Source organism: Phacochoerus africanus, chromosome 13, assembly GCF_016906955.1.
Source record: "Phacochoerus africanus isolate WHEZ1 chromosome 13, ROS_Pafr_v1, whole genome shotgun sequence".
Classification (NCBI taxonomy): domain Eukaryota; kingdom Metazoa; phylum Chordata; class Mammalia; order Artiodactyla; family Suidae; genus Phacochoerus; species Phacochoerus africanus.
In genome coordinates, this window is record NC_062556.1 from 70792655 (window position 1) to 70820450 (window position 27796).

Sequence of the window (27796 nt, forward strand, 5' to 3'; positions counted from 1 at the left end):
CAGAAATAAATATAAAAATTTAGGTTGAAAATACACATGAAAAGATTTCAGCTTCTAATCTCAAAGAACCAGACAGATGGCTAGTTTTAAGGTTTAAAGCTCTTCTGATGAACATATAGAGACCTAAATATTTGAAATCCTGTGTGATTGTTTTTTCAGAAGGATCTCAGAGATTAGAATAAAGTCTGAAGTTACTGAAATTTGTGCAGAGAGCAAAATACTAGGATTTTGTACCATGGAGCAGGACTGGGGTGGTTCGTAACTCTTGAGAGTTCTTACTGATGTTTGTTAGGCTGGCTCTGTGCCTTGGGGGTGGTAGTTGCTCAGCCCTTTCTGTTTTGCTGGAAGTTCTCGGTCTACTCCGGGTGGAGCAGAGCTGAAATGATTATTTCCTAGGACTCTGACATTTAAGCCAGGATGCAAATGTACACTCCCAGTGGGTTTTTTGGTATGCACAGTTCGTGGGGTCAGCTCTCAAGAACAACCAGTGTTTACGCCCCTTTGTAGTTCTCATAGCCTGAAATGTACATAAGGTCAATTAATCCTCACGACCACTCTGAGAGTCTGTGTAATATCCTTCTCTCCACACAGAGAAAGAAGCTGAGGCTGCAGGGTTCGCGGGGTCCCTGCTCCAAATCCGCACAGCCTCGGGGTGGCACGGCTGGCACGCAGGTCTGAGTCCAGAGCCCGTGGGCATTTTTGTTTTGTTTTGTTTTGTTTTGCCATTGCTCTGCCTTCGTGTATCTAAACCAGTACTTTTCAGACTCTTTTGTGAGTGAAGCCATTTCTTCCAAGTCAATCTCTGGAAAGGTAAGCCAAGGCAGTAGGAAAAGATGAGAATCTTTTCCTCTATTTCCGTCCTAACCGGGTGCTCAGGGCAGGCTCGTGCGGAAGGTGACTTTGAAGCCGAGCCGCAAGGAGGTGAGGGAAGCAGCCCGGCGGGCATCTGGGGAGGTGTGATCCAGGCAGAGGGGACAGCCATGCGGCCACCTCAGAGCAGGGGCACACTGGTCCTTGGGGTGGAACCTGGCAGGCGGATGAGCTGGGAGCAGGGGAGCTCGGGGAGGCCGGGGGACACCGCGTGGGAGCGGCTGGCGGGGGCTGAATCGGTTGGGACCTTCGGGGTGGGCTGGGCTCTCCGGACACCGACCCTGAGGTGGCATGTGCTGTGCAGGTCGGTTGTAGGGCGTGTCATTGGCATCAAGGCCCGGGAAGGAGCAGAAGGAAGCAGGGCGGAAGCAGAGGTTGAGCTGCAGTGCAGGCCCAGCCATAGCCTCAGGACCCCCGATGGGGCTCTGGACCTAGGGTGGCCTTTCAGGGTCGCCCGGGGTTGGGGTGAGATGGCTGAGCCTGGATAACCCCTGTCGCTCAGTCCGTGGACTGGCTGCCCTGGAAGGCAGTGACCTTGGGGGAGGTGACTCCCCTGGGTGAGGTGTCTGCCAGCAGCTCTGCCATCGGCGAGGTGCTTAGTCCCTCTGAGAGCCTGGGCAGCACAGCACGATGTGCCAGGACCTCAAGGCCATGGCAAGGGACTTCAGCTTTTCCTCCAGGGAAGTGGAGAAGCTCTGGACAGTTTGGAGTAAGGCCCATCTGGCTGACATTTCTAGAAACCATGGGCAAAAGGACCAGCTGGGGAGGCTGGCTGGGGTTAGGAGGCAGTGGGGTCTGTGGCTGGAGGGGGTGACAAGTGATCATTTCCAGATGAGTCTGGAGGCCAAAGCCAGCGGACAGTCTGGCCGTGTTGAATGTGAGCACGAGGACAGGCTGGCTCTGGCTTGTTTGGTCCGAGCTGCTGGACGCAACATCAGCGGTTGGCTGAGGGTGGCTGGTGAAGTTCACACAGGGAGCAGGTTGGAGCCCTGAGGTCGCCAACAGTGAAATCACACACAGCTGTGTCTGAGGTTATTTTTGTTTGTTTTCTGTTTGTTCTTTTTTTGAAATTCTGCCAACCTTCCCCCGAATTATGTTAGGATCTATTGACTCTGAAAGAATTTACCACCCCCTTGGTTTTGAACTGGTCAGCCCAGTTCTAAGCTTCCTAAACTTCCTAAGCCACCCAGAGGCTTCTAGGAGTGTTTCAGGGGCAACAGCAAGAATCTTGGGGTAGCAAGTGAAAAAAATGTCTCCTCTGCTAAAGAATGTCTGAAGAGCCTAGGAAGCTATTTTTAGGCAGCATGGATCAAGTGTCCTTTCACACACTGTTGGGACTGGGCAGCCATACGGTTCTTTACGTCCTCTTTCTCTGAGTGTCAGTCTGTCAAACACAATGTTCAATAGCCATTGTTTCCCTCTTATTTTTTTTAGCAGTCACTTGCAAATTTTAACACCCACCCACAGACCCTGTGTCACTCCTGCTTCACTCTGCGTGTTTGTCTGCTTTTATCTTTTTGCTGTCTTTTCTCCACACTTTTCTAGATTCGACTTTACACTAATTTGAATTCCAAAAGATGTAGTTTGAGGAGCTTTTTCCTGTCTTATGGTTTTGGTGTTTTTTTTTTTTTTTTTTTTTTATGGTCAGGAATTGATGTGTTAACTTTAATCCAAGGGCTGTGAAATTTGCCTTTCCTCCTCCCGCCCTCCCTCCCTCCCTTCCTCTCCCCTTCTCCACTCCCTCCCTCTCTGTTTCTCGCTCTCTTCTTTCCTCCCTTCCTCCCTCCCTTCCTTTCCTTCTTTTGCTTTTTTTTTTTTCCTTAACAGCTATGCCTCTGAAAATCTTGGTCCAGCATTTGCTATAACTTTCTGCGTTTCTGATGAATAAAGATACTGGCTGTCAAGGTTTTAATCGAGATTATCACAGAAGAGTTCCTGCTTCACAGCAGACACACCAACTTGCTGATGATACTCCTGTAGCTTCAAGTTTACACGTTCCATACGTGGCACCGTGAGAGTTTTTTCTCCCCAGGCTGTCTCAGCTGCCTTTAGGAAACGCCGTATGAAAAGCGTCTGTCTTATTAGCATTTACTGATCTATCCTACTCGATTTGTACCAGTTTTTGTTGGCCAGGATTGTAAAACATTGGTTTTCATTCCATATTTATATTTGGTTCTCTTTTTGGTTAAAGGATTGTGTTGGGGAACTTCCTAAGCAATTTGGAGCCAAATAGCATAAAGAAAAAAGATGAGGCAACACATCAGAATGAAATATTCCTGTGTTTTTTCCCCTTTAAATCCCCAGATTCCAGGAGCTTGCAGCTCTGTGAATACCCGATCTTTATAGACAGAGACCCTTCCCAGCTTGCTTTAAGCAGTGCCATTGGTATGAGAGCAGATAAATAATGTCTGAATATCCTTTGATAGAAAAACATGCCCACTGGTAAGATTTTGATACAAGGAAAAAATTTACATGTACTAAGTTTGAAAACAGGCTGCATACCTTGGGTTCTAGAAACAAAAGAATTAAACTTGAAAGTAAGCTTATTGATAAGTTTAGAAGAAAATTAGTTATATTGTGCCTCTTCTTTCAATTCCATTTTAACTTAGTTTTCATGGAAATCTGCACATAGAGGAAGTAAAAAATTGTCAAAGATGTGCATTTTTCTACCAAATGATAAGGCAATACTACACAAAATTGGGCATGCAACAGGTAAATACTTTCGCAAAGTGTAGGGCATGCAGGCAAAGCAAAATTTAAAAAATCACAGATATTTGTGAGTGTGTCTCTGCGTGGACCTAATTCTTTATGTTTTCTTTGTGGAGCCTAGAAATAGTTCCCACGTGATTTCCACATCCAGGCTTTGGCATTCTTGAGTTGGTGATGTGAAATTAAGTCTAGAGTATTTACCCGCAAGTCTAATTTCAGTATTTGCTGTGCTCATAATCGAAGAGGGTTGGTATGATCCTATGATCATGTTAAAAGGACAGTTGTGTCTTAGGTGGCCTTAGTCAGCATCCATTAGTTCTGTGGTCATAATTGACTCCTTTTACTAAGAGCTCTAGGGCCAGACATACATGCTTATTCAGACTCTGTGTGGCTGGGTCCTGTTCAGATAACGCCGCCGCCGCCGCACAGACGGCTCGCTGCCTGTTCTGTCAAACTAACCTTTGGCCTCCATCGTCAGACAGTGCTTACACTGGGAAAGCTGGAAGGCAGCAGCTCTTCCTCTCAATTCTCTCAATTTCTTTGTTTCTCAGGCAGTTGTCTTTCCTTGAAATCAAATCAGGTTTTAGAATTGGCACTCAACCATCAAGGAAGTTAAAAGCATCACTAAAAATGAAAACAGATGTCCAGGTCAATTTTTTTTTTTGCTAAATGGCATTAATAGAAAAAAAAAAAAAGAAGGAAAATATTGGATATCTGTTGCCAGTCGCTAACACTTTACCAAAGTATATTGTTTGATCTTCTAAACAAAAGCACAAGTGGAAAAAGATTAAAATAAGGCATATAAAGTATTTTAATGGCTAGACATTATTTCATAAATACAAAAGATATAGGACAAAAGGCATCTGAAAACTTTTCATTTGGTGAATGCTAGATTTTGTAGCTTAGGTTTTGAAAATATCCCTGTTTTCATTGTCCTCAGTCTATATGTCTGTCCCCTTCTTTGTTTTGATTTTAAATGATCAGTCAGCTCCTTACCTTCACTGGATTTTTTTTTAAGTGTCATGATTTAATTTGGGCTTTCTTATCTAGTGCTGTGATTTAATTTGGGTCTCTTATCTCTTTCTGTGTTTCCTTTGTTGGAAGAGTATAAATCACAATGGCAAAGGTTGCCTCTTTGTTCCAAACCATCATAAATAAGCCCAAAGAACAGGCCATAAAAATGTAAGAAATTCTTAGATTAAAGACCATGAGTAATGTTTTTACCCACCTGATGTTCGCAGGTAAAAGTACAGTTTGCAACTAGTAAATTATTAACACTTTTCTCCCAAGGATTTCCTCCTTCCTTAGGACTTCTGTGATTAATATATAGTCAATTTAAGAATTAGAAGGGTGTCAAACAGGGTAAGCATATTTTATAATTATGTATTCAAAGCAGAATGGAGGACTAATTATAATATGATTATACAATTATGTAATCATATAATTATACAATTATTCTAATAAATATAATAGGTAATAAGAATGTGGAGTTCCCACTGTGGCTCAGTGGATTAAGAACCCAACTAGTATCCATGAGGATATGGGTTCCATCCCTGGCCTCACTCACTGGGTTAAGAATCTGGTGTTGCCATGAGCTGTGGTATAGGTTGCAGATGTGGCTTGGGTCTGGTGTGGCTGTGGCTGTGGCTGTGGCTGTGGCATAGGCCCACAGCTGTGGCTCTGATTCCACCCCTAGCCTGGGAACTTCCATTTGCCGCAGGTGGCCCTACAAAGGAAAAAAAAAAAAAGAATGTGCAGTATTTTTAGGGTGAGGGGAGCAAAGTGCCAGAACTGCTGGGAACAGATTTCATATTTTTTTTTTTGAAGGTAATTCAAGGAAGCTGAAAGGCAATTTTAAGAATGCAAAAATAACTAATGCAGCTACCTTTTACGTTCCTGGTGGTGTATTTTTTTCTTCTCTAGGAAGCTATCTAATGGCTGTCATTCATTCAATATTTATTGGAATCCCACAAAATGCCAAGCGGGGGCTGTAGACACACAGTGAACAAGGGAGATGGGCCAGTCCTCCTGGAGGCTTCAAGTTCAGTGCAAATGAGCCGAGGCATCAAAGTTAGTGCTTGGCGGGGGATATAGACCCATTTACAGAGTAATGTTAGGTGTGCTGACAGGAGGAAACCTAATTCACACCAGGGGGCCAGTGAGGACTTCCTGGAGAAATAACACGCAGCTGGAAAAGGAGCTGGAGAGAGGAGACAGGGAGCCTTTCTGGGCAGAAGGAACAGCATGTGCGCAGTTTTTTTAAAAGCAGCCAAGAGTGACCTCTCCGAACTACTTGCTGGAGAATTGTAGCTTCTAATAATCCTTGCTGAAATAACTCCGTTTATGGAATACTCACTGTTTTGGGCTCTGTTTTAGCTATTTCACATACAGCATCTCTCTGAGTACCTCTGATGCCTTGGAGGTATCAGCCCATTGTACATACGAGGAAACTGAGGCTCAGTGAGGGTGAGCACCTTCTCCAAGCTTACGCACGTGTGTCGGTTGGGACCTTGGTCACTGAGGCACCAAAGCCCGTGCTCTTTTCAGGGACTGCCCTGGGCCCAGTTTCCCCTTTGAACCCTGCCAGAAAATCCTGAACTTGACTTTTATTCTAGCTAATTCGAAACAATCCAGTTGAGTGCATGTTGTCTTTATTTGCCTCCTGAAGTGGGCATAATGCTGAGATGTTCTGCCTTGTGAATTGCTTTTCACAGTAAGTCAGGAGAGAATGATTTGACACATGTATGTATGTACCCAGCAAAGCCTTAAATAAAATTTTCTTTGCAAGGAATATCAGACACATCTTAGCTTAATTAAATTTAAAGATAGGTAGTGAGCTTCAACCAGCTCAGGCAGAATCCAGGGAGGGCAGGGGGTGCCCTCAGGCGACTTCTCCGAGGGAAAGGCCAAGGGGGCGGGGCTGAACTTTAAAACATCACCTGATCTGTCAGCGATGCTGGTGTTTACAGGGCTGTTCCTAGGTGACAAGGCTCACTGCATCAGCACCGACTAAGCCGGTCCAGGAAAGCACCTTTCAGCAACCTTTCAAGGCAAGAGCAGAACTGACTCGGGCCGCGTGGCCTTCTGAAGCCCAAGCAGAGGGCACAGGGGCCGTGCTGAGGACACTGGAAGGACACCAGCGTCTCTACAGCAAAATGCTTGGCTAGGTGGAAATGGCCTGTGGTGCCCTTCAGCCTGAGGCTCATCGGATGACAGGCACCTCAGTTCGGGGGGGGGGCGGACCCTGCTGAGTAAGCCTCGCACCCTGGCTGGAGGCCTGGACCAGTGACGGGATGTAAGGTGATCAGCGGGGGCGGCCTGCTTCTGTGACGCCAGGACAGAGCAGCTGGCAGGGGCTGTCCCGTGAGGGCCCATCGCCGCTGGTGGACAGAGACATGAGCCAGAACATGGAATGTTCCAGAATCCGGAGGAGGGGGATCCATGTATCTCAACTCCCCGCAGGACGTGGCAACCCCGGGGCCGTCACAACTTCAAAGGCAGGATGGCGGGAGGGGACACTCAAGGGAGAAAAACCTCAGGGTTATGGAGAAGGAGGACTCGCAGGAGGAGCTTCTCCGTGAGGGTCTCGTGGCAGAGTCCTGGTTGCGGTTGACACGGATCTGCAGAAACGGAAGCCGGAAGCCGGCTGCCTGGCATCGCCACTCAGCAAGGACCTGAACGTGGAGTCTGATCGATGCATGAAGTCCAAGCCAGCATCTGCGGAAACGTCAGCTCGACTGCCCAGTCAACCTGCGTCAGATAAAAAGCGTGCTGTGATTCCATCTTTTGCTTCTACCAAGTGGGTGAAGAGCTAAGCACCACCGGATACCCTTCCCTCCAAGCTTCCGGAAATTAAATCTGAGCCTGAAATGACCAACGATTGCCACTGGGAGGCCCCAGTGATCTGTAAAATGAACACTCCCATCTGAATAAGCAAGTGGAAAGACATGATTTGAACAAATGAATTGAATTATGAAAGATTATATGCAAATGCATCAAAGGCAGTAAAGGGTAAACACAGAGTATAATGTGATACAAACGTGCTGCCAACCTCGTTCTCGTTAATGGGGGGGGGAGGCGGGGGGGGAATTCGGTCCCTGCTTCAGAATGCACACAGAAAGAAATAAACGCTCCAAGAAAAGGGACAATAAGGGCTGGTTTCCTGTTCTTTGAACACTGTGCAGGTGTTCCCGGCTGCATAGGTGTGTGTGCACATGCACACATTTGTGTCTGTGTCAGGGAAGCGTGTAAGAGAATGGAGGAAATATCTGGCCATGTTTTCCTTTCTTGTTCTCAGACTGGAGCAGGGGGGTCAGAATCCCCTGGAGAGCTTGTTAAACACAACCAGCTTTGCCCCCAATCCAGAGCTTCTGATTCAGCAGATCCGGAGCGGGGCCTGGGCATTTGCATTTCTAACGGGTTCCCCGGCGATGCTGATGCTCCTGGTTCTGGGGAACACTCTTTGAGAACCGCTGCTGTTGTCGCCCATTACCCTCCAGCCTGTTGTTCAGTGGAGACTCGGGCCTTTGATACATGAAGAAGATGCTCCCTTCTCATCGTTCCACTGTAGCCTCTCTTCTCTAGCTGATGCTTCATATTTTAAAATGCACCCTCTTCCCTGAGTGAACACTCTTTCCCACGGGCCGTTCCCTGAACGCCCTGGCTATCTCCCTCTGGGCTCCGTCTTTCCTAGGCTGTTGGGAAGACACCTTTATTCAGCAAGGCATGATACAGGCTCACCTTTTTGCTTGTCCTTAATGCTCTTTTATGTTGATGCACCATTTATGTTCATTGTGCGTCTAAGCATGGTTATAAATAGTTTGTGAAGAGGGAGTAAGAAAAATGGTATGGAGATTATTTCACAAAGACTAAAGGGATAGTTCTTCAAACTCTAGCTTGGGGACTCTGAATATAAAATGCTTGTAAGCTATTAAGGAACAGACAGTGACAATGTTTAATTTTATTGGTACAGTGTGTAATAATAGCTCCATATTCAAACGAGCTCTTAATTAAAAAAAATGTGTGGGTGTTCCTGGTACCAGAGCTTTGACTCCCAACCTTATATTATCTTTAGAGGGAAAGTTCTGATAAGCAGGGAATGACCGCATTTGGGGTGGGGTTTGTAGCGATGAAGACTATTTGTCACCCCTGGGGTGGGGGAGTTCTTGGTTTCATGGATCTGGGCAAACACCCCCTTGGTTACCCACCTTCACCACCTGCCCAATAAGCTAGAAGATGTGGGCACTGGTGAGATTTTTTTTTTTTTAACCACAATGAATTATTCTGGCAGTGGGGTATAGCATTTTCCCCCCTATTTTCAAATTTGTGATGAATTAGAGCCGTAGTCTTCCATGAAATTGACGTAGTTATAGCTCTAGATGATTTCCATGAAATAATTTGAAAAACTGGACTTCCTCATTCTCATTGTAAAAACTAATTTCGAAAAAGCAACTGGAGTTCCCTGGTGGCTCAGTGGGTTAAGGCATTGTCGCTTCTGTGGTGTGGGTTCGACCCCTGGCCCAGGGACTTCTGGATGCCATGGGCATGGCTTAAGATGAATGTGGGACGAGTATGGGATGAATCCTGCCCAGGTTATCCTGCTTTGACTTTTACTGTGCTCTTCATGGCTTGTGAGTTACCGAATCACTTATGAATTCTGAGTTTTCTCACTGCATGTAACTGCTAAACAGAGAATTTTCCACGTGAAAGCCTCCGACTGCATTGAAACCGACCTCAGATATATCCTAGGAGATATTTTCCCCGGAGCTCAGTCAATACAGATTAATTAATTGTTTGGGGAGGGAAGAAAGCATACTGCCTGACCTTAGCACTGGAGTAGGAACTGATTAATCAATAGAAGTTGGAATATTACCGTGTTCAACACGAAGTATGTCCATTGCTCAATGAGCCTGCACACCACCGTTTTCCAAGAACTCAAGAAGTTCAGCCTCCTAGAACCAGGACTCGGCTTTTTCACAAAGCCTTGGGCACAACTTTTCTAGAAAGGGAGTCTCAGCAGGGGGTGATATGGGTCAAGACAAATTGGGGGGAAGAGTGACTGCATGGGCCCAGTGGAGGGAGCTCTCCCAGGTTCTCAGTGTTTTGTTTTTTTAATTTTTATTTCCACGTTTTGCATCAGTACATTGATGGAGGGGGAAAAAAATCTGACAATGATGCCTAACACCATAGGAAGTAACAGTACATAAAAAGATATGCCATGTGTAAAGACTCTGTGAGATGTCTCTGTATTAGTTCTTATGCCTGCGTGGGAATCCACAGTTAGAGCTAAAATACATTTTCTAGAAAGAGATCCCTGTCTGTCCAGATGTATTTCTTTAAATGTGGCTGATGCACACCCCGCTTTTGTCCTTCTCGCTCCCCACTCACCTTCCTCTACATGGGATGTCTAGGCTGTGCAGGAAAGGTCTTCGGTGTGGTCCTTGGGGGGTAGGGTCATCCCAGGGCTATGCCTTGTCTAATAATACCACCTGCCCTCTATTGAAGAGTTTCTTTGAGTCGGGGACCTTGCTCTTCTCCTTTTATTCATGATCTCATTTCCTTCTTACGACGATCTTGGAGCTAAATAGCAGCATTCCATGTTACAGATGAGAAAATTAAAGCTTAGCGAGGTGAAGGGACTTGCCTAGGTCACAACAGGCTATAAATGGGGGAGCAGGGAGGTGAACGTAGGTCAAACATTGAAGTCTATGCTTTCTCGGTTTTACCTACTACCCCCTCTGTAAGGTTATGGGAATCAGTAGGATGCCATTGATTTACTGGCATCACAGCAAGTGTTTTTTTGTCAGATTGACCTGCTTTAGAAGGAATTATTGACTCCGGAAATGATTCAGAATTCTCATGCAAAAATTTTTTTTAAAGAATTAACCAAATATGTGGACTATTAGGAAGCTGAAATTTCAAGCTACCTCTGAGGTTAGGAGTCTGACCTCTTAGTGAGTGTGAAATCATCTTCTAAAGTATTACTAACAGATGGTGGATGGGCATTCTCTCAGGGAGGGGCCCCTCTCTCTGACAAGGCAGTATATTCTATTTATAAGAAAGTACTTTCTTATATGGAACTGCAATCTGCTTGCCTCTTCCATCCAACAAAAAACAAGCCTTTTTCTATAACATTGCAGTGAGAGTAGTACAAGGCCGTCTGTCTTTTTCTAAGCTAGACATCTCCAGTTCTTTTTCAATCATTTGAAGCTTAACATTACTTTGAGAATCTTGATTATATTCCTTGGACATCCTCCAGTCACTCAATAGCTCCTCTTAAATTGTGGTCTCCAAGACTAGAGGCAGTGCAGTCCTACAGAGGTGGTCTGACCAGGAAAGCACTTTTTCTGAACACACTTAATCCTTTGACAATGGAATGCAGGCAATGGCTGTACTTCATAGATATGAGAGGAATCAAGAAACCTTACTTCGAGGAATCTGACTTTTGCTGGTCTGTAGGAAACGTGGTACAGAAACGCATTGCTCCCCACGTCTGGGTCCACCCAGGGAGCGTATGAGATGTGGGATTTCCTGTGGAAATTCCTACCCTCTATAAACTCAAAGAATGATTTGCTTTGCAGGATCAGAGTCCAATGTTTTCCTTTTGGTTACTGATGAAATGACTCAAGCCTGGGCTAGGATTCCGTAATAAGAAAGAGGGAGTGGTCATCCATTTGGAGGAGCTGGGAAATTAAAAGTACCTACTTGACCTTGGCTCCCAGCTGAAGGGTCAAGAAGGAATATGATCTTCATAATTGGCATTAGACATTCTCCTGATATATGTGTAGATTCATTCCGGGAATTTGAAAGCTACATTCAATGTTTTCTTAAAACCAGTTACGTTTTCTTCAGAAAGCTCAAGCTAAGTCATAATAATAAACCTGCTTTGGAACTTTCCCTTTTAAAAGAAATCCTCCTTACCCTTCAGTGCAGCCTGCACATCACAACATAGCACAGAGCCAAAGACAGCCATGCTGAGCACGAGGCTTGGCATACTGAGCTCGCTTTTTATTTGAGTGAGTTTCCTAGGTCTGTTTATAGTTTACTATTGAAACAGACATGAACCATCATATTGGTGTAAAAACATTATATGTCTCACCTAAAAAAAATTAAGGACACACTGGTAGTCTCCAGTCTTTAGGGTTGAAAGAAAAATATATTAATCTTAGGATGGCACTACTCTGGATTGTTCAGGAGCTCCAGGGACTTGCTTGGTCTTGAAAATGTGGGAAGCGTCCTTGGTCCAGGGGAGTTGACTGTGCCGCTATTAAGACAATAGTGCTCTTTCACCATCTGTGGGGCTTCCTCTCCTGAGGGACCTCAGAAGTGCCCAGGGCGTCACGGTCAGTGATCCTGGGGGTTTGCACTCTGTGTCTTGTTCTTGGCAGATACCTCTTGTAGCCATATTTCTATTGACAGTGCAGCTCTCAAGCAGCCCATAGGCCCTCCTGAGGACATTGGGGAGAATCTATTTTTTTTCTAACTTTAAATCCTTCTAGAAAAATTCTTCTTCTTGATAGATCCTCTTACCATAAATCTTGTTTTAAGCTGTTTCAAGTCTTTTGTGTAAATAGGCACATATGGGGTGAGACGTTAAAATTACCTGACTTTCTCACAAGGCTAAGGATTGTCCAGTGAACCTGGCCACTTGGATGAAAAGCCTTTCACAGACATAACTCTGCTTCTTTGTCTTCTTGGTCAATCTCCTCGCGCTTTGTCGTTTTGGTTTTTATTAGGAGAGAGGTTGTTGCTACATTGAATGACCTCCGCATTTGGGGATTTGCTTTCCTTTGATAGCAATTTAAAGATGAATTCTCCAGGTTTTAGTGCCTTATCATCTTGATGGTTTCCAGCTTTGTTACTGACTTAGAGAGTTCTGTTAGGATTCTTGTTTTTATTCACTGAAGAAACGCATACGCTAATAAGCTGATTTGGAATTTTAATAGAGTGTCAGCAATACAACCAGGCAGCTGTGATTTGATGTCAAGAAATCTGTTGCGTTGGGAGTTCAATCCTTCAAATGGGTTGTGCAGGGTTCAGAAGAGAAGGTTGTTTGCCTTTAACAAATCCTACTAGAATCCGGTCCTAGGACGGCATCCCTGACCTTTCGCTAGAGGGCGCTCTGCAAGCTACTTAGCTTGGTACATATACTTTTTTTTAAAAGATTTTAATTTTTTTCTATTATAGTTGATTTACAATATGCTGTCCATTTCTGCTCTACAGCAAAGTGACCCAGTCATACACACGCGCGCGCACACACACACACACACACACACACACATATATTCTTTTTCTCACATTATCCTCCATCATGTTCCATCACAAGTGACTAGATATAGTTCCCTGTGCTACACAGCAGGATCTCAGTGCTTATCCACTCCAAATGCAATAGTTTCTTTAGCCCCTATAAGAGAGGTGGTCAAAGAAGTTATCCTGGAATGTGAAAGCAAAATACAAATGCTGGTGCAATTCATATGGAATTTAAATTCACTCATGCTTCAGGTCACCTTTGGTATGTTTCAGAGAGTAAAAGAGGAAAAAGATCATGGCTTTGCAGAGGCAGAGTAGATTATGAACACTTAATTCGATTAGCTATCTTTTTATTTATTTATTTATTTATTTGGTCTTTTGTCTTTTTAGGGCCACCCCTGTGGCATATGGAGGTTCCCAGGCTAGGGGTCGAATTGGAGCTACAGCTGCCAGCCTACACCACAGCCACGGGAACATGGGATCCAAGCCTCGCCTGCAACCTACGCCATAGCTCACGGTAATGCCGGATTCTTAACCCACTGAGTGAGGCCTGGGATCGAACCTGCGTCCTCATGGATGCCAGTCAGGTCTGTTTGCGCTGAGCCATGACGGGAACTCTCGATTAGCTATCTTGATATGTGTTCCCAGGAAATATAGTAAGAAAATGAAGTCATCCCTGTGAGTATAAGTAAACAACAATTCAGTAGTTTATTTGGGTGACAAATGTGAGTCCACAAAAGTAAAAATGAAGCTTCCCTTAGCGCACAGGGATGGCCCCAGAGCTATCCATTCCTCAGTAAATGTCATAGTTAGAAAACAGGACAAGAAGATAGGGTTTTGCCTGAGACCAGCATAGATGAATTATAATGACTGTGAGGACGTTACTAAAATATTTTCTGACTTCCCTGTGTTTACATTGGTAACATAAACATTGTGAATATGCATTTTATCCTTAATTTCCTGGGACTGTGAGAGACAAGAAAGGTTAAGAATGAAGAATAAAACCTTGGCTAGAACCAGCTAGGAAGCAGTAATCATTTTATTGTGTCATTTTGATACAGATTAAAAACCAAATGAAATGCCTTATTGTGCAAAACTATACTTAAGCGGCTTATAACTTGAAAAAAAAAAAAACAAAACCCTTCTCCTTTTGGAGTGGAGGAAAACTCCTTTAGTGGCGTCATTGCTAACTTCAGTGTAAATTGAAAAATTTACCTGGTCTAAGTATTTAAAATGCCTGAGGGGAAGCTTGGGAAAATGATTTTCAGGTACATTTTGCAACAGGGAAGAGGCTATTTGCATAGCTATGTCCATCCCTCTGTCTGCGTATTTGAAAGCCTGTGCTCTGGGTGCCGTAGGCAAAATGAATAATGCACAGGTCTGGGTCCCTGAAGGCCTGGGCCAGAGGAGGCAAACGTCTGCATGGCCACGGGAGGGGCCACCACCGGCCCAGACAAGCCACTGTCATCATCTGTCTCCCATTCGTAGGAATGGTGGTGCACGTTGCCATTTCTGTTCGTTGTTTCTGAACCTTGGGGGGGGGGGTCGCACAGGTTTTTAACCTTCAAGTTTAATAAGGAAGCTGATGCACACTCTTCTCAGGGAGATACAATTGAGACTGTGTTTAAGATCTGAAGTTAGGGATGAAGGAAAGGGGGCCTTCACCATTGACGTGCAAGTTCACTCCTACCCCCAAATGTTGCCTTCGCTTTCCTGCGCATCCTTAGCACAGAAAGCAAAAACGGAACCTTGGCTAAATGGGGATGTTTTTGAGATAATACTTTCCTTGATCTCTGTAAGGCTTGTCAGCATTCAAGTCTTTCTTGCTCTTTTCTGGCACAGATAGCACACCTGCCAGTGGCCTATGCCTTTAAGCATTTAATACAGTGATAAGCATTTTGAGTGTATGTCGAAAGCCCAGCGACTCTTTTTTGGAGTGAAAGACCGAGGTTTTAGTCTTCCTCCGATAAGCATTTCTTCACCCGTTCCGTTGCTGCCCAAGAAATCTGAGTCATCTTCAAGTCCGTTTTCTCTCTTAATTCATGGATCATTTAGTCATCAGGGCTTATCAAGTTTACTTCCCAAGTAATGCCTTTAAAATAGCCATAAAGTCTTCCTGACTTTTTCTTCTACTCCAACCTGCTTTCCACACTGTGCTGTTTTTAAAAAACGGAATCTTTGGAGTTGCTGTTGTGGCTCAGCAGGTTAAGGACCTGACATTGTCTCTGTGAGGGTGCGGGTTTGAACCCTGGCCTCGCTCTGTGGGTTAAGGATCTGGTGTGGCTGTGGCTGTGGCTGGAAGCTACAGCTCCAATTCGACCCCTAGCCTGGGAATGTCCATATGCCGCGGGTGCGCCCTAAAAAGAAAATAAAAAAAATCCCAAAACAAGAAAACAACCCCCCCCCCCCGAATCTTTGGACATCCACTCATTCGAAGCTTCGGGAAAGGCACACTCAGGAAGTGAACGGGGCAGGGGGTGGCGATGGGGAGGCTGACTGGATCCTGCATTGTCCTCTCGCTGATCTGAGGAGGTAACTCCCCCACCTGATGCCTTCGTGGCACCTTTTGGCCTGTAAACTAAAGTCCAGCCTGTTTCTCGGTGGCACACAGACCCTTGTCACCCTCTCATGCAATGGTTCTTAGTCTCTGTCACTGTTCTTTCCCTCTTCACCTTTTCTGCCTCCTTTCTCCTCTACCTGCTCATTTCCCGGAGGACAACCCCGACTCCTCCCAGGGCCCGTCCTCTCTCGAGGCCCCTTCCTTGCTCCTCTGCCCACCTGCTCAGCCTGGAACACTCCCCGCTTCCCATCTTGGTTTCCCGCTCACTCCCCACACACCCAGCCCCAGTGTCCCTCCTCTATCAACTCTCCAGGCCGGGGGTCCCCTTCTCTGGGACCCTCACCCCATGGCCACACTGCGCTGTCACTGCTTGTTCTCATCCCTTCCCTCTCCATCAAACTGAACTCTACCTGAGGCAGAGTCTATGCTTTTGATCGCTGTGCGCAAGTGCCTGGCACAGGGTCTGACCATTCTAAGGGTGGATGATAAATGTTTGTTGATTGAATAAGTGAAAGAATGTCGCCCTTGTGCTGGTGTTACACATTTTTCATTTTGCTCCGGGCACTTTAATCCTGGACTTTAGCCAAGAGCATCAGTTTGGCCGAATGGCATGAGCTCAGTTTGTTGCTAGAAGTTTCTTCTGTTACTAGCCTTTCATTGACCACCCAGGTATTTCTTTCATAGCACAAACAGGGCTGAACATTTTCTGTGGCCAGGCATTTTGTCAATGAGAATAAAACATACCTGGGCCAGATACCTCATTAACTTCATCTTGGATTCTTTCGAGGAAGGGACGTGGAGACTGAGCAGAACACATCTGTCTCCTGCATGTTTCTTCTGGCCTGAACTAATCTTTCAATTCCAGCAAAAGCTTGAGTGAGTTGAGGGCAGGACCAGTTGACATATTGATCTAGTTATAAATGGTCCTGAAAGGTCCCTCTTGGCTTTGGCTAATGTCTGGGCTCAGGCATTTCTGCAAGGCTGAGTTATTTCTAGGTCAACCATGTCTTGGTTCTTTTCTCCAAGCGAAGGCTCAAAAACTCAGATAAGAATTTTCTGGGTAACCCAAGGTGGAAAGGGAATAGTTTTTGTTGCGTGTCAAACATGTTCTTTTTACAAAGACAAAAAGGCACTGACTTATACGCTGCTCCCCCTAGTTTATTTGTTGTGATTTTGTTAATCAGATACTCACTCTCTTTTTTGTTCCTTTCTGCTCAGTCTTTGGGAAAGTGCTGGCAAGTTAAGTGACAGGGAGGAGTGAGTTTTATAAGATGGCAGAATGCCAACATTCCTTCGCCTTCTGCCGTCTTGCGAGTGATGCCAAGTCATCTGGTGGCTACTTGTAGCAGAGGAAAGGATTATTAATTATTCCCTGACAAATCGCTCAAGGATTTCTCAAACCATGAACTTCAAGGAGCTATGGCGAGGATATTGGACTGACAAGCCCAAGGGCACTTCGAAGAATTAATATTCGACAAGGGGAAAGCTTTGCCCTGGTCTGATTTTCCTTCCTTTCACCCCATTTCCTCCCCTCACAGTCTCCCAAAGGCGGGAGGATGGATGCATGGGGAAGCAAAGCTGAGACAAATGCCCACCAGCCAGCGAGCCACCGGGTGGACAGAGTAATGAGTCTCAGCCGTGTGGGCTCTGGGGTGAGGAGAGGAAACTGCTGGCGGAGCCCTTGCTTGGATTGGATTTGTAATATCCTAGGAAGAGACTTAAAGCGAAAGGCAGTGAGGGGAAGGGGTGCGGAGAGACGGGGAGAGGGCGGGGAGACCTCTTCCTGGTCATTGGGCGGTCCTGGCTCAGCAGCTCTGTTTTGCCCACTCTGTCCACTGACCTTCGCCAATACTCTTGTTTGACAGCCCCAGTGAAGAAATTCCTCCGACATCCTCCTCGCAGGCCTGGCGGAGACAGGTAGCAGGGACCGAGCAGCTGCACACAGAACCTCGAAGTTCACCTCCAGAGGCGAAAGGGTAATTCGTTCTGCCTGCTCGCTCCATCACTGACCTTTCTCTTCGCTGCCCAGGGTACCAATTAGTGCTAATTGCTGCCGATGCTGGGGAAAGATTCCGTGACAAGTCTCTGCTAAGAGGAGGGCGAAGACCCCTAACTCATTTCATGTCGAGCATGCCTAGGAGAGGCCGTACTCTGGGCTAGGAGAGCAATGAGGCTGAGCTGGGAAAAAGATCATTACCAAGAGCACAGTGGTTTTCAACAGACCCGTCTCATTATAATCCACCAACAGATACGGAAAAATCACCCTCTAATTAATTTTCCCAGAAAGAGGAATTTTACCACTTCTTTCCCAGATCTTGCTTTGATGTGGGAAGACCCCCAAATATTCTCAAAGTATGAGTGCATCTAATTACATCTGGGGTAAAAATTCACTGCCTCAGCTCCGCCTAGCAAAGCAGCAGGAGATCTTTGTGCCCAGGGAAATAAATTTTTAACAGACTTGCTGTAATGTGTCAAAGTTTCCTGAATAGGGTTGAGTGAGTAAGCATGGCTTTTAAGATCCTTCAATTGGATGGACAAGAAAATATCAGTGTAGCGAAGTAGGTCTCCTTATATCATTGCAATTAGCCACATTATTGCAAGTGGAAAAATCCTCTCCAAGGAGGCTGGTGGCCCTGGTGTCATATTTTTAAATTAATGTAAAAAGAGCTGCTTTATATTAGCCAAGGGAGAGTTGAGAGTTTTCTGATGTGACCGTTATGCTGCTGAAAGACGCACTTCTATATATATATATGTATAGACCTAGCTTTAACAATTGCCAACTGCCAGTTATAAATAGCTTTCCTCTTTGAAACAAAGCTTCATCTTTCAAATTGCTACTTTCTTAAGCAAAGAAAAAAATATCATGAACTTCTTTCAGCACATACCAGCTGTTCCAGATGTTATGATTACACATCTAGGATCACATTTTGAACTAAAAATATATACAGGAGATTGGCTTCCAACCTCTTTAGTAAAGCACTGTCATAAATTATCTTATTTACCCCTTAATTGTGTTCTAGAAGTGTTTGTAAGTGATTTGTAAGGGGAGGAATAACTTGATAACTCATTTTTCCCCCACAAAATCTATTATGATTAATGGTAAACTCTACTAATAAAATTACAGCCATATAAGATAATAATTAATATTATAATCTATATAGAGTCTAGTCCAAACTTTGTCTTACTTACAATGAAAAATAATAGAAGATCCTATTGCTCTCATATTTGTAAAAAAAAAAGGAAATTGCAAAATAGAATAACACATGCTTTTAAATGTAGGACTGGAAAGAGCTTGATTTGAGAGTTTAGAAGACTTTGGGGGATTTTTTTGGGAGGACCTGGGTGTTTTCAGCTGTGGGATCAAACAGTTCTGATGCCGGCCACCAGATGGCGATAGGAGACCAGAGCTTCGGGTGTGGGCGCTGATGGTAGTGGTAGGTGGTGGTGACGGCAACAGCGGTTTCAGGGTAGGTTGGGGAGCAGGCAGAACGGATGCAAGTGCTCACCTTTTGTTTTTACTGCATCTCCTCAAACACTCTCCATCTCACACACTGAACAGCCAGTGTGACATTTTGGAAATGGAACTCAGACGATGCCATTTTCTTGTTCAGAACTCCAATGGCCTCCCACCACTGGTGGAATCAACTCCAAACTCTTTGCCCTGGTTTACAAAGCCCTACGTGATACGGTGCGTGTCTGGTTCCCTGAACTTATCTCAGACCACTGTCCCCTAATCTGGCTGTGTTCTAGACACAGTGGCCTCCGTGCTTTTTTGTTTGTTTTGTTTTGCTTTGCTTTTTAGGGCCCCACCAGCGGCATATGGAGGTTCCCAGGCTGGGGGTCGAATTGGAGCTATAGCTGCTGGTCTACACCACAGCCACAACAAAGCCAAATCTGAGCCAAGTCCGTGACCTACACCACAGCTCATGGCAATGCCGGATCCTAACCACTGAGTGAGGCCAGGGATCGAACCCGCCACCTCATGGTTCCTAGTCGGATTCATTTCCGCTGTGCCACAACGGGAACTCCACCTCTGTGCTTTTTGAAAAAACAAAGCCTTTCCCTCAGGGCCTTTTCATTCAATGCCCCATTGGCTTGGATGCTTTTATTCATATCTTGAGATAGTGGATTCTCTCTTACTGTTCAGTTCTCAGCTGAATGTCACTACAGAGTGAGTCCATTCAAATTTAAAGTATTAATCCAGCTATTCCCCAATGCATTTCTTTAGTTTAATTCTCTGACTAAGCTTTAATAAGGATCTATTTTCTTCCTTCCTCTTCCTTTCCCTTCTATTCTTTTTTTTTCTTTTTCCATTTTTTTTTGTCTTTTTAGGGCTGCATATGGAGATTCCCTGGCTAGGGGTCTAATCAGAGCCACATCTGCAACCTACACCATAGCTTGTGGCAACGCCAGATCCTTAACCCACTGAGCGAGGCCAGGGATCGAACCTGCAACCTCATGGTTCCTAGTCGGATTCATTTTCACTGCATGATGATGGGCACGCCCTCCCTTCTAGTCTTTCTTTCTATCTATCTATCTATCTATCTATCTATCTATCTATCTATCTATCATCTATCATCCATCTATCTACCTACTGTATATCTAATAGACGATCTATCTGTAGTCAGTTCCTCCCCACTGGAATGCATTCCCATGAGAGCAGCCACTTTTTGTCATTCGTTGTCATTGATCACGTCACTGGAACAGTGACTGTTCCTGCATAGAGAATGAATTAATGGATGTTTGAAGTATTTATAAGTCAGGCATTTATAGCCCAAGGAGCACTAGTATTTGGATAATTCCTTATAGTAAAATTTGGAGTTCCCGTCATGGCGCAGTGGTTAAGAATCGGACTAGGAACCATGAGGTTGCGGGTTCGATCCCTGCCCTTGCTCAGTGGGTTAAGGATCTGGCGTTGCTGCAAGCTGTGGCATAGGTAACAGATGTGGCTCAGATCCGGCGTTGCCGTGGCTGTGGTGTAGGCCAGCAGCTGCAGTTCCCTAGCCCAGGAACGTCCATATGCTGCAGGCGTGACCCTAAAAAGAAAAACAGAAAAATATATAGCTCACCCACAAAAGAATAACTGTTAAACCAACAGGAGACTTATCATCAGCAAAAAAAGATGCTAGGATGTAATGGAAGGATATTTTCTAAGTGCTGATAGAAAACAATGCTTAGTAAACATTCTATACTCAGTGAAAATATATCTCAAGAGGCAGGGCAAAAGAAAGACAGAGATAAAGAAAGACTGAGTAGTTTACCACCAACACAACTCCTGATTAAAAACATCAGTATACATTTAATTCAGGAAACCAAAAATTGAACCCAGAAGAAAGGAATGAGATGTAAGAAAGAATGGCGAACGTGGGCAAATACGAGCAAGCACTGAGTAAAGCAGCAACGATGGCAGTGAGTTTGTAGGTAGTAAAATCAGGATGGAGCAAAATGACTGCGTAATCCTGTGAGATGGGAAGGGGTTTCTGAACTGAAATCATTCTGAGATCATCTGCGGTTAGGTATCCTGATCACCTCTGGACCTTTCGTATGCTTTTGACTGTGCCGAGGTAATGAGTAAACCCCGATGTTTCATGGAACTGTCTTCAAAGTGATCAGCAACCCAGGCTCCTTGTATTTAGAGACACCACTGCCTTTAGCACATGGAGGCTTTTTTCTTTTCTTTTCTTTTTTTTTTTTGTCTTTTTGGGGCCATACCCATGGCACAGGAACCTTCCCAAGCCAGGGGTCGAATCAGAGCTGCAGCTGTCAGCCTACCCCGCAGCTCATAGCAACACTGGATCCTTAACCCACTGAACGAGGCCAGGGATCGAACCCACGTCCTCAGGGACCCTAGTTTGATCTGTTACCCCTGAGCCATGATGGGAACTCCCAGCACGTGGATTCTATATACACCAGTAAAGGGGAGGAGAGTGAACCATCAGAGGGATGAGTAAGGCCAGGCTTGTCTGTGGAATACCTCGCTTCCAACCTCATACTTTGCCTGGATACTGTTCCCATCATCCAACTTAACTGCCCTATTTTTGTGTACTAGGAAATGGGGACAGCTTGTCAAAATATGAAAACACTAAGCACTGCAAGGAATAGAAATAGAACTTGTAAGTTCCAAATAAATAGAGGAGAGAAAAAGGATAAATAAAACTTCATGAAACCAAAAGAAACCAAGGAAGGAGGAAAAATTGTAGGAAAAAGATGAAAATTAAGCATCCAGGGAGGTAGCAGAGATGAGCCCAACACATAAAATTACATTAAATTTCCCACTTATTCTGCAGAGATTATTGGACTAGATGAACAATTCTGCAATCAAAAGGCAAAAATGAAAGCATCAGAGAAAGCAACTGACATACAAGTCAGTTGTATGTAACTTAAAAAGGACATAGCTAAAATATAAACACACAACAATTGGAAATTAAATGGTAGAGAAAGATATGCCAGCTAACTACTGCCCCAAAGAAAGCTAGTTTAACTGTATTAATGGCAGGCAACCTGGGCCTTCAGGCAAAAAACCTTGTTTAAGCTAAAGAGGATTGCAGTTGGCCCTGTGTACTCATGGGCTCTGCAATCTGTGAATTCAGCCAACCTCTGATTAAAAATATTTGGAAAGGAGTTCCCACTGTGGTGCAACAGGGCCAATGGCGGTGGCTCTAGAGCACTGGGATACAGGTTCAATTCCCAGCCCTGCACACTGGGTTAAGGATCCAGCCTTGCTGTAGCTGCAGCTGAGATCTGATCCCTGACCTGGGAACTCCATATGCCATGGGGCCGTCCAAAAACAACAACAGTGACAATAGCAACAACAACAACAATAAACCAAATTGGAAAACAATCTAGAAGTTCCAAAAAGAAAAACTTGAATTTATCGCACATCAGCAATGATTTCCATAGCATTTGCGTTATATTAAGTATTATAAGTAATCTAGAGGTGACTTAAGGTGTGCAGGAGGATTGCATAGGTAATATGCAAATATAACACTGTTTTACAAAGGGCTTGAACATCCATGGATTTTGGCATCCGGAGAGGTCTTGAGAACCAGTCTCTTGAAGATATTGGATACCAAGGGACAATGGTATTGCATTTTGATAAAAGGAATAATTCAGGAGGAAATCTAAGAATAGATTCTAACCTTAATAATGCAGGTTATGCTTGAGAAGCAAGAACTGACAAAAATCGCAAGACAAAATCTACAAAACCACCATCACAGTAGGAGACTGGTAACACACTCTGGTCAGTAATTGGTAACCATTCAAAATGAAAACTGGTCAGGTTAGAATGGATTTGAGCAACGTGGCTAAAAATCTTGACCCAATTTACCTCCTGGAAATATAACGAACTCACAAATTGGGAAGATTCTGCATCATTTCTTCAAGAGATGGTAACAATCTAGACAAAAGCAGTATTGATAGAGTGAAAGGACTGACTTGGTGGTTAAAGAGAGAGGATTTGCTGCTTAACTGAATATGGGAGCTGGGGGGGGAGGTGGAGAGTGATGAAAACCCATGTGGGTAATGGTACTCTGGAGGGCGAGAATGAAAGGATGGGAGGAGGAAATTTGAGCAGAGGGGAGGGTGGGGAGTTCCGATGCGATCTCTTGAGTTTCAAGCACGTTTCTGGTAGGAGGCTGAGCTTGAGCTCCCTGTGCTTCTTTTCTTTGAGTGCTATTTGGAGCATCTGGCCTTTCATATATACTGTTTTGATAATAATCCTGCTGATCCACCCGTGTTTAATAGACATTTGTTAGTGGAAATGCTGCTTGATCAATCAGATAATATTTAGGGGGCTTATGTTGAAGCAGCTAATTTTCATTTGCGCTATTTACTATTAATTGATTCGAGCCCTTCAATAAGTAAGAGGCTTTCCTTTTCAGTGGGTTATAGAAGCAACTGTCGATTCCTTAAAGGTGACCTGTATCTTGGATCAGACATAATAATAATAGCCAGGAGTTCCCATCGTGGTGCAGTGGTTAACCAATCCGACTAGGAACCATGAGGTTGCAGGTTCGGTCCCTACCCTTGCTCAGTGGGTTAACGATCCGGCGTTGCCGTGAGCTGTGGTGTAGGTTGCAGACGCGGCTCGGATCCCACGTTGCTGTGGCTGGCATAGGCTGGAGGCTACAGCTCCGATTGGACCCCTAGCCTGGGAACCTCCATATGCCATGGGAGTGGCCCAAGAAATGGCAAAAAGACAAAAAAAAATAATAATAATAGCCAACACTTGAGAGCTTAACAACTCTTCCATGTATGTTCTCTGTAGTGACTTTCACAGACATGCCAGGAGGTAGGTAGGGTAGGATTTTATGATTGTCATACCCATTTTGCAGATGAGGAAATGGAAGATCAAGACAGGGACTGTATCCTCTTGTTGGTTTTACAATTCAGCCTCTGCAGGGTGGCTTGTAAGCTGGACAGGTTGACATGAAAGAATAGCCACTTATGTTTTTCCTCGGGGCTTAATGCAAACTACTCTGTTCCCTGTCTTATCTCTTGCTCTGGGCTTATTGTTTTAAGGTCTCGGTTTCTGTGGGGCGGTTTTAAGCCAGGAGCCCCATGGATAGGCTGCATGCATGCAGACATTTTTGTGCTTATTTTCTATTCACACTTTTTCTTTCTTTTTGTTAGCTTCTTTCTTCCCACCCTTGAGCCTTTCATGTGGTCATGGATGAAAGATACAAGCTACAGATCCCAAGTGGATTGTGCTCTTTGGGGTGAAGCTGGATCCACAGTGCACATGTGCCGTTTTCTGGGGAGAGGGTCTGCAAGTCTCATCGGTTCTCAAAAGAGACCAGAACCTAGCAAAATTAAGGACCACTGTACGGAAGGAAGGGCATGTTTTCGGCATTTATTAGGTTTCTCTTTTGCATGTCCATCCGCCTTCTGTGGTTCTCTGTTGTTCTCTCATCTTCATTTAGAATGTAAATATTTTCTTAAAAATTCAAAATGTGTATTACAGGAAAGAAATTCATTGCTTTGAATTTCGTGATGAAGAATTCTGGAGAGCTAGCATTCTGAGCTTTTCTTCCATGACCCAGTTCCTATCTTTTTGAAAGAAGAAAGGCAAGTCTCTTTTTCGTTCTCTCTCTCTCTCTGGCCTGTGTACGTAATTACTGTGAGTTTCTAGGCCTTATACCTAATACCAGTGCCGCGAAGGCATTTTGAGATTGAATTCCATTGAAGTGATGGTGATTTTCACGCGACCCCATGGGAATGAGCTGCACCTTGCACCTTCTAGAGGGAGGTGATTACAGCCCTTTCACTATGCTGCGCTAGGGGAAATCCAGGATGCTGGATTGATGCTTTATTTTTCCTTCTACTGCTCTTGATGCAAGCCAGAGCTTTGCCTTCCCACCCTGTGACTGGATGCTGCAACAAGGGAAAGGGGGCCAGGGCCATGACGGCCACTGGAAACCGGCAGGGCTGGATGAGTAAGTTAAGGTCAAGCAAGCTGAGGTCAGCATAGGTCTCGTTCGAAAGAGGCTGGAATGAGACTGGCAAGTCTGCTCTGGCATTAGCAACATTCTGGACCTCAGAGTTGACAAGCAGTGGGGAGAAAACTTCAGTAGACTGAAGCCTCGGGCAGTATTTAGCTGGCCTGTCCCAGATGGAAACTTACTGATCCTAAAGGGTCCTTATCAGCTCAGCAGAATCCAGTTCCCTGGAAAGGAAAGGCTTCTTTCTCCTTATCCAGCTGCATGTCTGTCTTCAGGAAGTGTGTAAAGAGAAGAGGAACACAGAACAGGGCTTGGGCTTCTCCCAGGGGGGCTTATTCTAGGGGATGGGGTGGGATTAGCCCTGGGGAAGGAAGAGGGCAAGACGGGGGGATGAGGGAAGGTCTTCAGGTGTCCCCTGCTTGGGTTTCTCCCTCTGTGACCGAGTCGCCACCCGGGGCTAAAGGCAGAGGTGTGGCTGAGGGCATCTTGATAACGTCCTGTTTTCCGTTTCCGCAGCTCCTCGCAGTCCCCCCAAGTCTCCTCTGCTCATTAGCATCAGACAAGCCTTCTTGAAGGGTGGTTTTCGTGATCTCAGAAGCCTTTAACCACTTCTCATTTCTGCGTGATAAATTCCGACTCCCTTGGGCTGACCTTTGAGAACATTCACTTCTTGGTCCCAGCCACCCTCCCGGTCCCCACACAGAGCACCCACCCGGTGAATCAGGTGTGCTCCCCGTTCCCTGACCCCTTCCCAGCAGGTCCTGTCTTCATGTTGTGCGTCCTACGCTCACTCTCTCAGAAGGTCTTCCTCCTCCTCCTCCCCTTTTATGCAGCGTCCTAGAGACCAGGGCCCTCGTCCTGTCTGTACCTTGCAGCCTTTCTTATCCCTCTCCACCCTCCTCCGACGGCTTGGGCTCTTGGCTTTCTTCCCTGTGTTTGGTGATTTATGGCAAGAGCAGAGGAGTAGAAAGGAAGCGAAACAGAAAGGACGATGTGGGAGAAGTGCACTTTCCAGAAGCGAGCTGTTTCGACTTCCGCCATGAAATAGAGACTCTTTTTTTTTTTTTGTCTTTTTAGGCCTGCACCCAAAGCATATGGGCGTTTCCAGGCTGGGGGTCAAATCAGCCGCATCTGCTGCCGCTGCTGGCCCATGCCAGAGCCCCAGCAACGCGGGATCCGAGCTGAGTCTGTGACCTACACCACAGCTCAGGGCAACGCCAGATCCTTAACCCACTGAGCGAGGCCAGGGATCCAACCTGCCTCCTCATGGATACGAGTCGAATTCGTTACTGCTGAGCCACAGTGGGAACTCCAATTAAGAGATGCATCTTTTTTAAAAAAAATCATCTTATTGAAGTATAGTTGATTTACTATGTGTTAATTTCTGCTGTACAGCCAGGTGATTCAGTTATACTTACATACATATATATATATTCTTTTTAATATTCTTTTCCATTATAGTTTATCACATCATATACATACATATATATATATATATATATTTTTTTTTTTTTGGCCAAGCCTGCAACATGTGGAAGTTCCTGGGGCCAGGGCTCAAACCCAAACCACGGCAGCGACCAGAGCCACAGAAATGACAATGCTGGATCCTTAACCACTGCACCACCAGGGAACTCCTCTCACAGGATAGTGAATATAATTCTCTGTGCTGTATGGTAGGACCTTGTTGTTTATCTATTCTGTGTGTAATAATTCGCATCTGCTAACCCCGAACTCGCAGTCTACCCCTCCCCTCTCCCCCTTGGCAACCCCAAGTCTGGTCTCTAAGGGCGTGCATCTCTGCTTTGCCCTCGTGAGCCTCAAATGTCTCCCCCCCCGGCAAACATGGCCCTTGTTCAAGATCCAGTGGGGATATTTTTGCACGATTGAATCTGGACGGACTGCAGGGGCTCATGTGGTGGAACATTCTCAGGAAGGCTTCGTCTGGAGTCTAGGACATTCTCAGTGACTTGCAGCTATCAGTTTTCTCTCCAAGTTTCAGACACTCCTTATGTAATCCTGGCTCAAAGGTGTTTTCAGGACACTTGACTCTCAGTGGGATGGTATACATGAGATCAGGGTAACCTGGAGAAGAGTTCAGTACTTTAAACTCGGAAATTGCCAGCTTGGGAAAGACCTGAGACAGTGGGCCTTGGAGCTGTGGGTCAGGGGAGTGGTTTTGCTTGTTGGTAGAAAGTCCTCCAGAGGTAACACAAAGTAACATAAAGATGTAACACAAAGACGTACCTTAGATCGCTGGGCCTGTTTGCAAAGTGCCCTCTGTATACTCAGAGCTCAGGTGTGAATAATAGTAGACTAACTTTCTGAAATCTTAAGACAGATGGACTTTGGTCAAGTGAGGTCAGGAGCTTCAAAATCATTCCCAAGACCTTGTATCAACGCTCGCCTTAATGCAGCAAATGTTCTGTGGATAATATCTTCCCGCAGAGTTACATCAAATGGAAATGGAGCTGCGTATTTCCTTAGCATCTTAAGCCACGATGCCCTGTGTGTTTAACTCAAAACTCTTTAAGCTCTAATGCAGTGTCCTTAATGGATCATTTGGCATGTGTGGTGTTGCTTGCATGAAACAAACTTCTGAAAAATTTAAACGAAACCTTTTAGAAGTCCCCACTAGGGAGCACGATTGTATTGAAAGGTAATATAATTGGTGACATCAGAAGCCCTTTGTTAGTCTCTTTTCGAAAGCCTTCTTCTTTTGATTTCCTGACTTCATTTTCTCCTTTTTTTTTCCAAAAGAGACTTTATTATTTAATTAAATGGATAATTTTTTTGGTTTTTTTCCATAGAAACCATAGACTGTTGTAGTTTACCTCCAACCCAAATTACATACAAGTTATCTTTGACCCAGGTTTTCTCACCTATTATTTTATTTTATTTTAAAAAATTATTTGGCTGTCCACGATATGTGGAAATTCCCGGGCCAGGGATGGAACCCATGCCACAGCAG

General features: G+C 45.0%; 1 long non-coding RNA gene across 1 annotated transcript in view; it reads left to right on the forward strand.

Moving 5' to 3' along the window:
- Window positions 1–492: 492 nt before the first annotated feature.
- The window catches only part of LOC125113570 (uncharacterized), a 50620-nt gene continuing 23316 nt past the window's right edge, over window positions 493–27796 (forward strand). The window contains exons 1-2 of the long non-coding RNA XR_007131495.1: window positions 493–810; window positions 17254–17364. This is a non-coding gene — a long non-coding RNA (uncharacterized LOC125113570). The remainder of the gene's footprint in view (window positions 811–17253; window positions 17365–27796) is intronic.